This window comes from Palaemon carinicauda, chromosome 20 (genome assembly GCF_036898095.1).
Source record: "Palaemon carinicauda isolate YSFRI2023 chromosome 20, ASM3689809v2, whole genome shotgun sequence".
Classification (NCBI taxonomy): Eukaryota; Metazoa; Arthropoda; class Malacostraca; order Decapoda; family Palaemonidae; genus Palaemon; species Palaemon carinicauda.
Window position 1 is genome coordinate 110,631,359 of NC_090744.1, and position 18,957 is coordinate 110,650,315.

The 18,957-nt window shown below is 41.7% G+C and overlaps 1 long non-coding RNA gene across 1 annotated transcript in view; it reads left to right on the top strand.

The window, feature by feature from the left end:
• The window catches only part of LOC137659602 (uncharacterized), a 31,213-nt gene extending 14,814 nt beyond the window's left edge, over positions 1-16,399 (top strand). The window contains exons 2-3 of the long non-coding RNA XR_011047596.1: positions 4,129-4,245; positions 16,208-16,399. This is a non-coding gene — a long non-coding RNA (uncharacterized lncRNA). The remainder of the gene's footprint in view (positions 1-4,128; positions 4,246-16,207) is intronic.
• Positions 16,400-18,957: the final 2,558 nt, after the last annotated feature.

An 18,957-nucleotide genomic window follows, 5' to 3' on the forward strand; every position in this document is an offset into this window, starting at 1 on the left:
CTTTGGATCATCTAGTAGCCAACAAAGTCCTGACTTTGTGGGGTTCCCCGACGGTGGATCTGTTCGCGACAGCCTTGAATTTCAAGCTTCCACTATACTGCTCCCCAGTCCCGGACCCCAAGGCACTCTAGCAAGATGCCTTCCAACAACGATGGGACAACATCGACGTGTACGCCTTTCCCCCGTTCTGTCAACCTGTCTATGACATTAATAGCTCCGCTATGGCATCACGCAGAGTGGTTTCCGGACCTTCTGCAGCTCCTGACGGAACTCTCGAGAGAACTTCCTCCACGACACGAGCTACTCAAACAACCACACGCCAACATTTTTCACAAAGCCGTAGCTTTGCTGCTCTTCACGGCTGGAGACTATCCAGCATCTCCTCAGAGAGAGAGGCTTTTCGCAACAAGTTGCGGAAAGGATGTCTGGACACCTGCGAAAGTCATCCGCAGGGGTCTACCAGGCGAAGTGGAGAGTTTTCTGTGGTTGGTGTCATGGAAGGGGTATCTCTCCACTCAATGCCACTATTCCAGCAATAGCGGAGTTTCTCGTTTATTTGCGGGAGGAAATGCGCCTTTCAGTCTCGGCAGTGAAAGGCTATCGCTCAGCCTTAAGTCTTACCTTCAGTCTCAAAGGAATGGACATTTCTTTTTCCCTGGAACTTTCTCTACTCATACGAAGTTATGAACTTACCTGCCCTCAGTCAGAAGTGAGACCTCCTCCATGGAACGTGGTTCGAGTTCTCAGGTCTCTTAAGAGACCTCCCTTCGAACCATTACGCCAGGCTTCTGATCGCCATCTGGCTTTGAAGACTGTGTTCTTACTTGCTTTAGCCTCGGCCAAACGAGTTAGCGAACTTCATGGTCTCTTGTATGACATCGCCCATTCAAGAGGATGGGGGGGGAGGTAACGTTCAGATTCGTCCCTGAGTTTGTAGCTAAGACTCAAAATCCAGGAGTGCCGGACCCTCGGTTCGACTCTTTCCGGATTTCGAGTCTGCGTTCTGTAACAAATGACCCAAACCATCTCCTACTGTGCCCAGTGAGGAGTCTGAGGCTCTATCTTAAGAGAACAGCTGCAGTTCGTCCGTGGGTGCAGGTATTGTTTGTTAGCACCGTAAGGACAAAGAGGAGGGTCACTAAGAACACTATCTCAGCTTGGATTTGCAGGGTTATCCATCATTCCCTGAATCCTGACCCTCCTTCGTCACGTCGCCCCAGAGCGCAGGATGTCAGGGGCATTGCTACGTCCCTGGCCTTCGAGAGAAACTACTCAGTGACGCAGGTTTTACAAGCAGGGGTTTGGAAGCGTCAGACGACCTTCGCAGCCCACTACCTGTAAGACGTGACCCGCAGGAGGCTCGATACGTTCTCTATCGGCCCTGTGGTGGCTGCACAACAGCTGGTTTAAACCTCAGGCTCCTTAATGGACAAGTAGCAGATGGTTGAGGGCATTGTTACCCTGTTTTAGTCTGCATGAATGAAAAGATATGCCTGGCCCTTATTCTTTTCTTCATCCTCCCCTCTCTTGGGGAAAGCAGCATCCTGGGTTCTCTGCACAGCTGACCTCAAACCACTGCAGGTAAACCATGTTCCCTGTGTTCCTAGTATTAAGATAATACTATCACGTCCCCATACCCTTACGAGGTGGTATTGGGAACGTCCTATCCTAGAATTCCATCTAAAGGACTTCAGGTCAACTTCCTAGGACGAGTCACACTTCATTCCTTCACACACCAGCTTACGTAGGCCGCGGTCCTTGCAGAGCAAGGCACTTGAGAGGTGCAGGGACTCCTTATCTTGAGCACTGACACACACAGATACTGAGTCCCCGGGCAAAAGCCAAAAGCCAGAAACGGCTGGGACTTACCACCCTACTTAAGGGTTAAGTCACCCATATTATATAGAGTGGTTTGTATTTCGGTTCCGGAACAAATGACAAATTTGTAGATAATTTGTATTTTTCCTAACCATACAAACCTTAGCTATTTAATCAAACTTGCCCGCCAGCCCTGTCCCCCGGGAAGTCCTAGCTCTAAGCAAAGTGAGCTAGTCACAGGTGGGGGGGGGGTAGTTAGCTATAGTAAACCCTCGTTAAAAATCTAATGGCTCGTCATTTCAGCTACACCGTAAGTAATACCTATAATAAATAGCTAAGGTTTGTATGGTTAGGAAAAATACAAATTATCTACGAATTTGTCATGTTGGCTTGCTGACAAATCACTTGAGATTTCAGCTGTCAGTGAGAACAGACATTTTTGCTGGCTGTATTTTTGGCATAATTTGTAGTGAAACTGAAATTCACTATAAGAAATGGATGATTACTGGAGTGGTACCTGGACCTTCTGTTCCTCATAACAGAAACCCTGAGAAAATGGCTTACTCTCCCCTACCTTCTATGCCAGCCTCATGCCAGGATCTTCCATGGTGTAATGGGATCTCTTTAAGGGGTTGATGAACAAATTTTAATGGTTTGAATACAAAATAATGGTTGGAAATGCTGGATACAAAAGGGAACTCGTTGAATTATATATGGTTCAGGGAAAGAAATAGTATGTCATCTGACAAATCAAATTTAAGATAAACAGACTATGTTGCACCAAATATTTGAACAGCTTTGCATACAATATATTCAATTTAACTGAGTAAAGCATGGAGACTGCCTGCAAAAATAAATGTTCTGTGATGTACTGTATTGTATTTAGTTGAATGGATTTATTGTCGTTTCAAAAGATTCACGTTTCAAATGAATTAATTTTTATATATCTCTTCCGAGACATTAAAGTAAGTAAAATATGATAATAAATGCAGATGATGACAAGGTATTTCTACATGTGATTTTCGCTTAATGTATTATCTAAATTTTAACTAATAAAGTATTTCGTGATTTGTACATTTGGCACATAATGATAATCCTAATAACTACAACCCAAATACTGTTGAATATGCATTATAGTCCCACTGTAACCTAGAATTGTGAGGTCCCCATTAAGAAATAGTGTAATGCCTCAACTTTACCTTTTGCCCTATAAATAAGAGATGACATAAACACATGCTGGAATGGCAATTAAATCACTAACAAGGAATCTACGTTGGTAAAAATAGGTAGGTGAGAATGAGCCACTTTTGTTTGGTTATTCGGTTAAAGAATTTGTTGATACCATGGTCCTCATATTTTTCACCATCACTGTTTGAACTTTATCTTACTTTGCATTGTTATAGTGGTTTGTATTTTTGTTGAGTATACACTCGCTTTTGCTCAGTGAAAGAAGTGCCCTGAAAGGTAAAATAGGAAGCATCTTCTATTTTTAATCTTAATATGTTCTGTACCTTTGTGAGGTTATGTGGAGCATGAACCCAGTGACCTGCAATTTCTTGTCGGGGGGGTTCTAGGTGGGGATGATTAGTCTGTATTATTTTCAGCTGTGAACCTGTTACGCCATCAAAACTCTGGCTTGCTATGTGATGTTTAGGCACCGGGAATCTTTAGGCTGTAAGATGCTTGGGCTGAAGGGGCACAGAATTATGTTTCATGCTGTTTGAATATATGCAGATATAAGGAATTATATTTGAACTAAGATATTTGAAAATTATTCAAGTCCAATAGTAAACTCAAAGCAATTACTCAATTTCAAAATCTTCAGTAGATCATTACTGGTACACTTTATATGGTGCTGCAAGGTGACTGCAGGAGCCAGAAGTTGTAAAGTTTTGATTTCTCTATTAATATACTGATCACATGAAATAAAAAAGCAACTCTGCATATTCTTAAAATGCGTCTGTTGGCAGAGCTTTAATTACTGTTCCATTCCTTTAATGGTTTTTGCTCTTAGAGGGAGACATCCTCTCATTCAGCTTCATGGGGAATGTGTATCTGTACCTTGATTTCATGAGGGGATCATTTAATCTTCGACTATTTGGTTACTAAGGATACATAGTCTATAATTATTTATTAGTATTGTTTATTGAAAAATCACACTTCCTAATACCAGTAAATAGGTAACATTGCTCTCTGAATGGTCCTTTTAGGTAATTGTAAAAGCCAGAAAAGTCATTTCATTTCTATTTTATGATTAAACAAAATTATGGGAAAATTTTTGAATTATTTTGCAAATTTTTATTATTTCAGGTGCATTTTGAGCAATGAGGTTTGGAAGACAAAAGATTGAAGGTTTATAATTTTGCTGCTCGTCAGTGAAAGCATAGTCTATGAAAACGGCTAGCTGCAGTAACTAGAATTTCAAAGGTAAGATTCTTAAAGAGCATCCTTTATTAAGGTTGAAGGGTATTATAAAAATGTCAGTTTATAGTAGATTGAGGTCAAATTGACTGAAGTATATTGGATTAGACCTTTTATAGATTGATACTTTTGATTGTCAAAAGATCCCATTAGGACAGGCCAGCTTATGGATTATATAAGATTTAATTTAAATGACAATTTTATTCTTAATTACTTATTCATGGCAGAATTTAATTGTTACTAGATTGTTGGAGGATTGTCTTCTTACTGTACTGCGTTAAAAGATTTTAGTTGACCGATTCTAGATTTTACTCAAGGAAGGGAATTGAAGGTTTTACTGCTCTTGTTGGAAGACTAGAGTAGTATTGGATTACTAATGAATTAAGGGGGTGATTTGATTGCCAATAGATTATGAGTGTTGGATTTCCATTTTATAAATACAAAACCAAAACCTTGAACTTTAATAGAATGATTTCAGCTTGGCTTGAATTGGACTGTTAAAATCTATAAGGAGGTGACAGTTGTTACTTTCCTTTGACAGGGAACCTGTCCCCTCGCCAGCACACAGAGAAGTTATTGACTCTAGTCACTGGGTTATACACACGTATGCCCGGTGTTTCCCTATCATGACTGTTTAACCATTACTGGGTTATACAAACGTATGTCCGGTGTTTCCCTATCATGACTGTTTAACCATTTTTCTTATTTCTCAGAGTGAAAGTTCTTGTTCCAACACAAATACAAACCATTATTACTATAGGAAGTTGGATAACAGTGAGCTGGGTTATTGGATATCTACAGGCCTTACCTGTCAAAAGTGTTCTTGCAAGTCCCTCTCCTGGATGCTCTGTGCCTCGTCCCTCGTAGCACGCATCCTTCAAGCGCTTGTCTCTTGGCTTCTCTTAGGGCCAGTAAGCATTTCTAGGTGTTCACCACCTTTTAAAAGCTTTCCTCAATCGCCCTCAGCATTCAAACGAGCTTATGATCTTTTCTCGTTAGAGGATCACAACACTCGCCTCTCGGTCGTAGGCGATATCCCTCGCCTGATCGCTACAAGCGTTTTTCTCTTGGAACAAGATCCTTGCTTTACACCTGTTCACTTTAGATACAAAATTTGTCACCATAAGTGATCATATGCCTCTCCAAGGCATTCTCCTGCAGATTGTCAGGAGCACTTGTCATGTTTGCCGTGCTCGCTTATCTTCAGTATAATAAAGTTTGGGTAAAAAAGCCCCCTCTAATTCTGCTTCTCCTGTCGAACCATCAAAGACATGCTCTGTGCAAGGGGAACATGGTCCTACAAGGCACTCCAGACAACCATTCGAGGTGAATCCTAATCTTACCAGAAGTGACCGACCACCTGCTTCTGCAAGACACAAGAAGTTGGCCTTCTTTTTCCTTTGGAGAGAGTTGCAGCTACTCTCCCAAGCAAGTTTTTGGGCTCCAATGATGGAGGGTCCTGCTTTTCCCCTCTCTTCGCCCAGTATTGTTTCCAGTATTTTGAATGCTTAAAGGCGTAATGGGCATGATTCCTGTCTCCTTCTACAGGGATCACTCGTGTTAGAATCTGCAGAAGTTCGTTTTCTCCAAGAAAAATATCTTTTGGGGAGAATTATTGACACAGAGTTCTCTGAAGTACATCCGCCTCCAGCAAATAGTAAAAGGACCGATTGTATACCCATCAGCCACCCTCTAGACAAGAAGGGAACAGTAGACCCAAGGATATAGGATAGTAACCTCCCTTCCCAGCAAGCAGCTGTAGTAGAGAGAGCAAAGACACCAAGACTGCCCTGGGTGTCCTGTCCTCAAGATCCAAGACTTGACTATTTGCTGCAAGTGGGGGGGGGGGGGGTTCCTTTATACCATTCTGAAGTGGCCTTCTCTTTCCTATCAATTCCCGACAGAACCAAGACGGGGAGAGGTAAGCGACCTTGCTAGAAGGGCAATGCGCCTGCTCTACCACCCATGGGGGAATGCCTTCAAAGGAATTGGTGATGGTGGTGGTACCACGGAATGGAGGACGGAACCATCTAAGTCCAGCTCTCCAGATATCTCGTCCCTTTCACCAGCTCTACCCCTTCTCTAATTACTTCCCCAATAATGTTGGTATCCTATCATCAGGAACACCTAGAACACCTACCTCTATAAGGGATTCAGACGATGCCCAACAAGAACGCTCTTCAAAAGGTCGAGGACGCATCACACGATGCCTACAGTTGACACTCGCTTGTAAGAAAGACATCTGGAGGCTGGAGACCAGTCATAGACCTCTCAGCTCTGAACTTTATCATCTGACAGATGCAGTTCAGAATAGTAATAGCAGCCACAGTAATTGAAGCCTTCACACTAGGAGATGGTCATGCTGGGCCTGAAAGATGCTTGCTTTCAGGTTTCGATCTATGCGGCTTCTAGGAAGTATCTTTGATTATTAGTTATCTAGAGGGTGTATAGATTTTTACAAAAATCTTTAAACTGGTAGCCTATCATCCTGGGCACACAATAACGTGATTTGTTTAGTTAAGTACCTGGAGGATTGACTAATCCTAGTGGATACAGTGAAGACATGTCTAATCCATTGAACCAAGCTTCTCAAGATTTGTCAAGGCCTTATGCATTAATAAACCACGAGAAGTCCTTCCTTTGCCTAATGCAGAGCTTCATCTACCTGTGGATGGAATTTGACTCAAGGTGGGGAAGACTTCCCCTTAGAAGACAATTTCTCGGCTACAAAGAGTAGCGTTCCCTTTCCTTCAGCGTCCTCAGTTACCAGCTTTTCATGGCAGAAGCTGCTAGGTCACCTATTGTTGATGAGCAATGACAACACTTCCATTGAGTCTGACATTAGCAAATGGAGGTTGGGGGGTGGGGGACGGTGTCTCATCGCCTGTGCCATCTTGCAGTAAAAGACTATTCTATTTCCTTTTCAGTCCACTTTATTCTGAGAAAGAGATGTAGTAGCAGATACTTATTTGGAGGACACAGATCTTTGGTGGCAAATGGTCTTCATCCTCAAATAGCGACAGAAATCATGACTGGTGTTCTCCAATGATTGACCTATTTGCAATATTGTTGAACTGGAAGTTATCAGTTTTGCTTTCCAGTTCCAGATCTTTCTGCAGCTTCCAAGAACATGTTCCAGCACCTTGTGGATGGCCTTGACCCCTATGCTTTTTTTGCTGTTCTGCCTTATAATTAGAATCCTCAAAAGTCTAATCAATGACAAATCTCCATTGAGAATGGTACAGGATATGCGGACCTTCTCCATCTTGTGTCAGAGACTCCGAGGGAACTTCCACATCTCTACAGGATTTTTATCAGAGCAGTGGTGCCCCTGCGGTTTCAAATTGGAGTTTATCCAGCATCTTTTCTCGAGGATTTTCCCCAAGAGCCTGTGCGACAGATGGTCTGTATACCTTCACAAATCCTCGACAGCTTTCTATCAGGCCAAAAGTTCCCTTTTCTGTAGATGGTATCGAGGGAGGGTTATCTCTCCCCTTGGAGCTTCTTGGTTGGTACACACCCTCAGCTTTTTATTTGTACTACTTCCATAGGAGAAACTGTACAGTACTCCAATTCTGCGGTAAAAGGTTGTTGCTCGGTCTTGAGGCATTTCTTTAGTCTTAATGAGGTAAACATCCCTTCGAGATAAATTTCTATGCCCACCAGTTAAAGTTTGGTACTAGGGTCTTCCACCCACCTAGGAATGAGGCTCCTGTTAAAGGCATGTATTTGTGTAGGAATAAATAAGAATTTGAAAAGTAATTTTTATTTTTCCTAACTTCAAAACTGAGTCCTTTAATTTGAATTCCTGCCTTCATCTTGCCCCTGAAAGTCCCAGATTCAATCAAAATGACTGCTCAGAGGGGGCAGGGCTTCCCCGCCACCGGTCAGTCAAGTTTTAATCGACGAGTTCTAGCAGTGGCTGAATCAATTTTCTATTAAAGGACTCTGGGTTTTTCTTACAGTAGTTGGTAAAAATGCAAAGTACGTTTAAAATATGTAATTTTCCTGGCCAGTAAAGCCCATGGTGAGCAGCCCATTTTTTAAATATTAAACTTAGTCGGTGAATATATAATAGCTGACGTCTCGGACGGCTCGACAGAAACACAAAAACTCGCGAGCGATCGCCATGAAGGTTGCGGGTGTGCCCACCAGCGCCGACTATCGGCCAGATACTGCATATACATGTAAACAGCCTCAGTTCTTCTCTGTCGGTCTTGTCGACAAGTTGATTCCGTTACTCGCTGTTGACCTGGAGTTTTTCGTCATTCTTGGTGAAGTACTTCTTTTTGGTTTTGAGCTTTCGCAGTGCAGTTGTTTTTCTCTTCAATTAAAACTCTTGAACCCTTTTTTGGATAGCGTTTATTGTTGATGACTTTGGATTGTTTTTGGATTTTCTTTGACTTTTCAAAATGGCTGACCCTTCTCCGATTCCTAAATTTCGTAAATGTAATGCTAGGGATTGTAACAAACGTCTTCCAAAGGCCTCTCTCGACCCACATACCGTGTGTTCTAATTGCCGGGGTAAAACCTGCCAATTAGGAGATCGGTGTGATGAGTGCGTGGTACTTTCGCAATTCGACTGGTTAGAGTTTGATAAGTATTCTCGTAAGCTTGAGAGAGATAGGGTGAGGAGAAGCTCCTCTAGATCATTGGATTTTTCCTCCTCCCATGCCCCTGAACCTAATCCTTCCCCTGTAGTAGTTGTACCTGAACCCTCTACTAGCACTCATGAACCATCCATGCGGGATATGTTGCTTGCCATTCAAGCTTTGGGCGAGAGAGTTGAGTCTTTAGCATCAGACCGTAATCAACTCATGGCGGATGTGAATGTGTTAAAGTGTCAGAGTGCCACATTAGAAAATCGTGGGGATAAAGTGATTAGTGCGCAAAGTGTTTTTAGTGTTGCGACCGAGGGTTCGTCTGTTCGTGCTTGTCGTTCTCCTAGTCCGAGACCTCTTTCAGGCTCCCATGCACCAGGGAGAAGTAATGTCGTAGGACTTATGGGGACGAGAGGCTTTAACCAACGAACAGACGTTCCCTCTATGGTATCGGGCATGTCTCGTCAAGACCGCCCCTACCATAAGACGAGCGAGGCTGTTTTCTCCTCGTCATCCGAAGGCTTCTCGCGAAAGAAACCTTGGAGCAAAGTTTCTAGACCCTTAAAGCGGAAGTCAGTCCCTTCAGGACAGGTCCAGCGTCCTGGCTGTAGCCATTGGGACAGCTCTGACCCTGTGCAGTCATCGGAAGACTGCTCGCCACTTAAACGAAAGCGTAACACGGGCTCTGAGAGTCTCAGTAAAGGCAATGTTTTGCCGTCACAGACGTTACCATTGTCTCGGCCCGTACCGACTCCCGTTGATCCCAAATGGGTTGTCCTGCAGGATATGCAGAATAAGCTTGCCTCCCTTATGGAGGAGTATACCGTTGAGCAGGTTCACGATGATCCTCGCCGTTACGCTGATCGAGAGCCTGGCCTTCAGCCGCCCAAACGAGCCTTTACTCATCCTGTTGACGTTCCGAAACGTGATGTCGGTAGTTTGTCACGTCAGTCACGTGACTTGGAGCCTCACTTGATGCAGTCCCGTGTTGACTTTCAGCCGCTGCCGCAGTCTCGTGTTGACGTTCAGCCGCTGCCGCATGCTCGTGTTGACGTTCAGGACGTTCGCCAACCAGCTCAGTTGCCTTGTTTTGACGTTGAGCGTCAAGCACCGCAGTCAAGGGTTGTTTTAACTGCTCAATCTAGGCAGTCAAGGCAGTCTCGACTTGACGTCGAGCGTCCTCCCGCTCCTGTTGTTGTTGCTGGTCAGTCCTTTAAGCAGTTACATGATGTAGCTTCCTTGACTGCTACTGATGCTCCTTTGCGTGTGGACTTTGCTTGTCAAGCATTGCCACCACGGCAGGTCTCTCCCTTGCTTGAGACTCATCAATTGTCGGACGAGGTTCCTTCAGATGAGGATGTTGCTGATCCTCCGCCTACTGATAATCCTTTGGATGTTTTATCAGACGTGGAAGAGCCTAAGGCTGCGCAACCGTCTATGGATTTTAAGAAAATCATGATGGTTTTTAAGGATCTTTTCCCAGACCATTTTGTTACTGCTGCTCCTCGTTCGCCTCCGTCTGAGTTTGCGCTAGGCTTAGCTGCTGCCAAGCCTTCTTTTACTAAGCTAGTGCTCTCTCGCTCTTCTAAGAGGGCTTTACGTCTACTAGGCGACTGGTTGGTTACCAGGAGGAGTTTGGGGAAGACGGCCTTTGCCTTCCCTCCTTTTAAACTAGCTTCTAGAGCGAGCGTCTGGTATGACACGGGAGAAGTTCTCGGCTTGGGAGTCCCTGCCTCTGCCCATGGTGACTTCTCAAGCCTCGTAGACTCTCCCTGTCGCCTGGCCATGAGACGCTCTAAAATTTGTTGGTCCTCCTCGGACCTTGACCATCTCCTTAAAGGGGTTTACAGGGCCTTCGAAGTTTTTAACTTTTTAGATTGGTCTCTAGGAGCATTAAGCAGGAAGATCTCGTCTGCCGACCAGGATGTTTCCTTGCTTATTATGTCTTGTATGGGCAAAGCCATCCGCGATGGCTCCAATGAGCTCGCCTCCACCTTTACGTCTGGAGTCCTGAAGAAGAGGGAAACCCTTTGCTCTTTCCTTTTAGCAGGAGTTACTCCCTGTCAAAGATCGGAGCTTCTCTTTGCTCCCTTATCGGCTGCCTTGTTTCCTCAACAGCTGATCAAGGACATTGCTGCTTCGCTTGTACAGAAGGATACACATGACCTGATGGCTTCTTCTGCTTGCAAGGGAGCTCCTTCTTCATCCTTTGTTGTGAGACCCAGAATCGATACTCCTGCGTCTAGGTTTATCCCGCCCTTTCGTGGCAGAGCTCCCAGCAGGGGAGGCGCTCGTGCCGACGGAAAGAGAGGCAAGAGGAGAGGAGCCAAGTCCTCCCGTGGCAGAGTCTGACTGCCCAGGTCCTCAGACAGCGGTAGGGGCCAGACTGAACAACTTCTGGCAGGCCTGGGAGAAGAGGGGTGCAGACCAAGAGTCTGTGTTGTTGCTCAAGGAGGGGTACAAAATACCTTTTGTACGCAGACCTCCTCTAGTAATAGTTCCTCTAGACCTCTCTCCCAGGTATCGAGAGGAGTCAAGGAGACAAGCTCTACTTCACCAGGTGTCTCTGTTGCTAGAGAAGGGAGCGGTGGTGAAAGTCTCGGACCTTCAATCACCGGGATTTTACAACCGTCTCTTCCTAGTCCCAAAGCATACGGGAGGTTGGAGGCCAGTGCTGGACGTCAGTGCGCTCAACGTTTTTGTTACGAAAACAAAATTTACGATGGAGACCACGAAGTCCGTCCTAGCAGCGGTCAGAGAGGGAGACTGGATGGTCTCTCTCGACCTGCAGGATGCGTACTTCCACATACCTATACACCCGGATTCTCAACCGTATCTGATTTTTGTTTACAGGAATGTGGTGTACCAGTTTCGAGCACTGTGCTTCTGCCTCAGCCCTGCTCCTCTCGTGTTTACGAGGCTCATGAGGAATGTGGCAAAATTCCTTCATTTATCGGGAATTCGAGCCTCCCTGTACTTGGACGACTGGCTTCTCAGAGCATCGTCCCGTCATCGCTGTCTGCAGGACCTTCACTGGACGTTGGGTCTGGCAAAGGAGTTGGGACTGTTGGTAAACTTAGAAAAGTCTCAACTGATTCCATCCCAGACGATTCTCTTATTTGGGGATGGAGATTCGCAGTCTAGTTTTTCGGGCTTTTCCGTCTGCCACCCGAATAGAGCAAGCCCTGCTCAAAGTCCGACTCATGCTGAAAAAAGACCGTTGTTCAGTAAGAAGTTGGATGAGCCTCGTAGGGACTCTGTCATCCCTGGAGCAGTTTGTCTCGCTAGGGAGACTTCACCTTCGCCCTCTCCAGTTCCATCTAGACTCACACTGGAACAAGAGCAAGACTTTAGAAGCTGTATCAATCCCGGTCTCCGAGCCAGTAAAAGCACGCCTGAACTGGTGGGACAGCAACATAAGTCTGAGGGAGGGTCTGTCCCTAGCAGTCAAGAACCCAAACCACGTGTTGTTCTCAGACGCGTCGGATTTGGGTTGGGGAGCGACTCTGGACGGTCGGGAATGTTCGGGTCTTTGGACGTCGGTTCAGAAGAGCATGCACATCAACGGCAAGGAGCTATTAGCGGTTCATTTGGCCTTGATGAGTTTCGAGAGCATTCTTCGAAATAAAGTGGTAGAGGTCAATTCAGACAACACCACAGCATTGGTGCACATCTCCAAGCAAGGAGGCACTCACTCCCACACACTGTTCGTCATCGCAAGGGACCTCCTCATCTGGTCGAAAAATCGAGGCATCTCCCTGTTGACAAGATTCATCCAGGGGGACTTGAACGTCTTGGCAGACTGTCTCAGTCGGAGAGGTCAGGTGATTCCCACGGAATGGACCCTCCACAAGGACGTGTACAAGAGTCTTTGGGTGACTTGGGGTCAACCCTCCATAGACCTCTTTGCCACCTCGTTGACCAAAAGGCTCCCGAACTATTGCTCGCCAGTCCCAGATCCAGAGGCGACCCACATAGATGCTTTTCTACTGGACTGGTCTCACCTGGACGCGTACGCATTCCCACCGTTCAAGATCGTCAACAAGGTACTGCAGAAGTTCGCCTCTCACGAAGGGACAAGGTTGACATTGGTTGCTCCCCTCTGGCCCGCGAGAGAGTGGTTCACAGAGGTACTTCAATGGCTGGTAGACGTTCCAAGGAGTCTTCCTCTAAGGATAGATCTCTTACGGCAGCCCCACGTAGGGGATCTTCATCAAAGCCTCCCCGCGCTTCGTCTGACTGCCTTCAGACTATCGAAAGACTCTCAAGAGCTCGAGGCTTTTCGAAGGAGGCACCCAGAGCGATTGCGAGAGCTAGGAGAGCTTCTACCATCAAAGTATACCAGTCGAAGTGGGAAGTCTTTAGAGACTGGTGCAAGTCAGCATCTATTTCCTCTTCCAGTACCTCTGTAGCCCAAATCGTAGACTTTCTCCTACATCTGAGAAATGTTCGCTCCCTCTCAGCGCCCACTATTAAGGGCTACAGGAGCATGTTGGCGTCTGTATTCAGACATAGAGGCTTAGATCTTTCCAATAATAAAGATCTCCAAGATCTCCTTAAGTCTTTCGAGACCTCTAAGGAGCGTCGTATGGCAACTCCTGGATGGAACTTAGACGTGGTCCTAAGGTTCCTAATGTCCGACAGGTTTGAGCCATTACATTCAGCCTCCCTGAAGGATCTCACCCTCAAGACGCTTTTCTTAGTGTGCTTGGCTTCGGCTAAAAGGGTCAGTGAGATCCATGCCTTCAGTAGGAACATCGGCTTTTCCACAGATAAAGCCACATGTTCACTTCAGCTTGGTTTCTTGGCCAAAAATGAACTGCCTTCTCGTCCTTGGCCTAAGTCATTTGATATACCTTGCCTGTCAGAGATCGTAGGCAACGAGCTTGAAAGAGTACTGTGTCCAGTTAGAGCTTTTAAGTTTTATTTAGCTCGTACCAAATCCTTACGAGGTGGATCTGAGGCCTTGTGGTGCTCAGTTAAGAAGTCATCATTGCCTATGTCAAAGAATGCTTTGTCGTATTTTATTAGATTTTTAATCCGAGAGGCTCATTCTCACTTGAGTGAAAAAGACCGTTGCTTGCTTAAGGTTAAGACGCACGAAGTAAGAGCTATAGCAACTTCCGTGGCCTTTAAGCAAAACAGATCTCTGCGAAGTATTATGGACGCGACCTTTTGGAGAAGCAAGTCGGTATTCGCGTCATTTTACTTAAAAGATGTCCAGACTCTTTATGAGGACTGCTACACACTGGGTCCATTCGTTGCAGCGAGTGCAGTAGTGGGTGAGGGTTCTACCACTACATTCCCTTAATTCCAATATCCTTTTAATCTGTCTCTTGAAATGTTTTTAATCTGGTTTAGGTTGTACGGAAGGCTAAGAAGCCTTTCGCATCCTGGTTGATTTGGCGGGTGGTCAAATGTCATTTCTTGAGAGCACCCAGATTAAGGGTTTTGATGAGGTCCTGTTGTATGGGTTGTCGGCCTGGATACTTCAGCTCCTGGAAGTCTTTCAGCATCCTGAGAGGATGGCTGGGCTTCGTGAGGAAAGCGGACTAACAAGGCAGAGTAATCGTCAGAGTCAGCTTCCTTACCAGGTACCTATATTTATTTGGGTTTTGTTATGATATAACTGTCAAAAACTCTAAGCATATACGCTGTAAACTGTATTAATACTGGTCTCTACCCACCACCATGGGTGTGAATCAGCTATTATATATTCACCGGCTAAGTTTAATATTTAAAAATTATATTTTGATTATAAAATAAATTTTTGAATATACTTACCCGGTGAATATATAAATTATAGGCCCTCCCTTCCTCCCCGATAGAGACCCAGCGGAATGAGAAGAACTGAGGCTGTTTACATGTATATGCGGTATCTGGCCGATAGTCGGCGCTGGTGGGCACACCCGCAACCTTCATGGCGATCGCTCGCGAGTTTTTGTTTTTCTGTCGAGCCGTCCGAGACGTCAGCTATTATATATTCACCGGGTAAGTATATTCAAAAATTTATTTTATAATCAAAATATCATATTAATATTATTATTATTATTATTATTATTATTATTATTATTATTATTATTATTATTATTATTACTACTTGCTAAGTTACAACCCTATTAGGAAAAGCAGGATGCTGTAAGCCCTGGGGCCCCAACATAGAAAAAATAAATTATTCCTATATAAACTATGAAAACTTTCAACTTCACAACGAGTGGCTGGTGGCCGGGCTAACCTCCTACCTACAATTCAAAAGACCCTGGAAAATTATGTAATAAAGGAGAACATACACATACTGTAGTGATCAACTCATAAAGCCTGGGTAACTAGGTAACCCTTTGTTAAATGAAAGCATAGTGTGTTTGGGAGAGTTGGGAAAAGACATATTTTAGTTCAGTGTTTGTCAGTTTAATAGTGTTAGATAGATTTGTCCATGGATGAAGTATACCCATAAGTCAAAATTGATATCACTGAATAAGCTCAACAGTGAACTAGTTGAGACTAGGTTAGCGAGTCAGAGTATGATAAGTTTTTCCATAGTTCAAAACAATATAACTAATATGGTGAATATGGCTGGAATAAGCTGGTTCACTGATTGAAGGATAACCAGAAAATCCATTGAGATGAATTAATTAGTAGGATAGGATACAGTAGTTAGTTGATGAATGATCCATACAATATATAGAAATTTAGTACAGTATATATATGTCATTTTAGTTCTGAAGATGATACATTTACTTGATAAACTAGGGAGTTGCTGGTAGTTTTTTTCTGTTCTTAGAGTGAAAAGGCCACTTCAGTTATTCAATTGCCCAGCAGTATATACTTGTATGATAAGCAATATTTTACACCAAAAACTGTTACTGTGTGAATAGATCCTATTTCTGCTCTGAATTTATTCATGCATTGTTTAAGAATATTTTGAAAAGTGTGATTTTGACCAGGTATCTTTTGGGGTATAAGGTAAATTTTTCTTCGGGGAATAATGGTTTATTGGGCATTTATTAAAGAAAAATTTCAGTGAATAATTGAAAGATTAGGGCAGCTCCTGTTAGTCACTAGATTACCTAAAACCAGTGATTAGATTACCTCAGTGAAGTATTTCCTTGTTAGGATTTAGTAGGTAATACTTTTCCACATTACAAGATATATTTTTGGTTGTAATACTTTGTATTATAGACGTCTAGTTTGTCATAATTTCAAGTCATGTATTTAATACAGTAGACTTTTATATGCTTTGTAGTGTATCACGTAGATAATTTCATTAAAACTATAGTCTTTTTTTTTTATTGAAGTGCACAGTAAAATACTGTAATTGAATATGACTGATATATCTGTACAATTAACATCTTTTATTTATTTTTCAGACTACAACCAACAAAAGAGAAGGAACTCCTGCTAAAAAACAAGTAACTAAACAAATATACAATGAGTAATATGATAGCTTCATAGTTACTGTATATCAAAATGAGGATCAGCAGCAAGTAATCTGTGATTTACTGCAGAAAAGATTCCAGGAAGTTTCCGACGATTAATTTTATTGATTTCTGATTTCAATAGGAGAATTGAATAGTCTCAACTGAAGCAGTCAGTCCTTCATCAATTTTACTGGATACCCTTATGACAACTATCATCATAGTACCACAAGTATCATAATATGCTCAATTTTTTTTTTTTATTAACAATGATCACTCCATTTAAATCCTATAGATTCAATTGTAATTACTAACTGAAAATGAATAAATGAGTAGAGTTAACCATAAATGACTTCATATAAATTTTTACAATAATGATGCAAGATTATTTAATGTTTTTCAGTAAATTTGATTATTAAAGCTATTGTATTTATTTTTACTCAGTCCAGTAGCAAGTATTTTATTCTCGATGTTGCAATAATTTTTTTTAAATTAAAAGCTAATTTTAGTTTTCAATTTGATGAATCTTTGTTAAAAAGTACATGTGATGCAATTTTTTTTCTAGTATATTCTAAACTCAAACTTTAATTTGAAAATTTCCCAGATCAACATTTATGAGCTTGTTTGATTTTCTAATTAAAATTCAGATTGCAATTTCCTAATTATTTGATGATGAACAAGCACAGTCATTCATTTACTTGTCTGAAAACTAGTTGGCTAACATGAATGTACCGAATGATAATGGATTCCTGTTACCTCTTAGAATAATTAACCGGAAGAACCATGGGTAATGTTGAATGTATTGATATTATGTATTGTTAATGTTTTTTGAAAAAGGAGGAAATTGAATATTAACAACCAGTTGAGATCAGTGGATCACAACTCACCATTAAAACGATGCTGTTTTCAGGTTATTTCAAACTCCATCTACATTTTTGTTTGTCATTTTTCCTTACTGTAATTAAGGAAAATTAAAAAAAAAATTTGATTTAAAAAGATATGAAAAATTAAATATTGAAGTAATTTTAATTTATTTTAATAGGTATAATTTTATCAATGTATAGAGGACACTTTTAATGTGACTCATATGGAAGTGTTTCGATTTTCATACTAGGAATTTTCTTGATTATAGGGATTAAAATTCTAAATATTTTCATGGTTAAATGACAAATCTCAATTAAAATAAAAAATTTAATGCAATTCCCTCCCCCCAAAAAACTTAGGATTTGAAAGTGGCCTTTAAAGTTTTTTATTTTTGCAAGAGGTATTGAATAGAATTTTTTTATTTCTAATTTTTGCAGAGGTATTGAATAGAATTTAGTAGATTTGTAGCTGTAAGTTTCCGCACCATTGAAGATCATTGGAACTTAACTTTCAAATTTTTATCTTCAAATTTTATGGTTTCTTACTAACCAATAGAATTCCTTTCAATGACATACATAATATATGCTATGTGTACCAGTGTGTTTACACCTTAGAAAATGTGCCCAACATAATACATAAGTTTGTAATTTTTAGTTAAATTTTACGCTTTTGCCCTTTTTAATTATCGTCTAACACTTCATGCATCTTTTCTCATAATCATAGCATAAAGATTTTGAATATATAAACAAAGAAAGAAAGAACAACCTGCGTGTAGGAAACTTTGATGAAAGACTGCCATATAATTAAAAAAAAAATGGATAATTGTAGAAAATGGTAGTATTACTGTATAAGGAATAGGCTATTGAAATAAATATCTGGAATGTTTGAAGAAGCAAATACGAACCCAGGTCAGAAAATGATTGCGACATGACTGGCCACGCGCTAATATACTAAAAGATTTTTAAAGCATTAAAAAATTTCTATTAGAAAAATATTTGTAACATTTGATATAGATGTTCTCCTTGCCAAAAATGCAATGATCTAGATTTCCAAAATTCCCACCGCAGGTCATGTGTCGCGCTCCTCAACTGGTTAAAGAAAAAGTCAATTTCCTCTGGACCTTTTTAATGTTCGTGTAGATCGTATTATTTTTAGAATTGTGTAATGTACTGTAAACAAGGTATCAATGTATGACAGCAGGTGAAATAATTTTATTAGCTTTTAGCAATTGACTCAAATTTATTCTGCAATTTCTATATTAAAATACACCAATTACATGTGAATATAACCTTCAACTAATTATTTTAAAAATATAATTTCATCTTTGTCTATGTTTGCCATACCAAATCTCTTTCGAGACTTATCTATTTAGTAGCAACTGTCATTGAATTTTCTTTTACCACTGTCAGATATAGGTCTCTTTAAAGGGTTTTCTCATATTTTTCAAAGCAAATTTACGTGTGGTAGGCCTTAAAATTCCACCATTTTACAATTGGAGCACAAATATAGTGAAGTAGGATTTTTTCTCTTTAAATTTCTGTTTTTTGAGAAATCAGGCTTCTAAGGATTCTTTTTGCTGAGATTAATTGAATAGACTTTGTTTATAAGTGTTGGCTCTTAGCTTGAAATAGTAGGTTTTTGGAAAAAAAAAAAAAAAAAAAAAGTCTTGCTCTAATTAACCACATCTTGCCAGTGCTGTTGGTCAAATTTTGTCCTGGGCAGACGAATATCATTTGATCTTAGTCTTGCAATTAACAGCTTTATGCATTGGTTATATAAATATACTACAGAAGTAAAAAAAAAAATACTAATAGATGATTTTGGTCTATATGCTTATA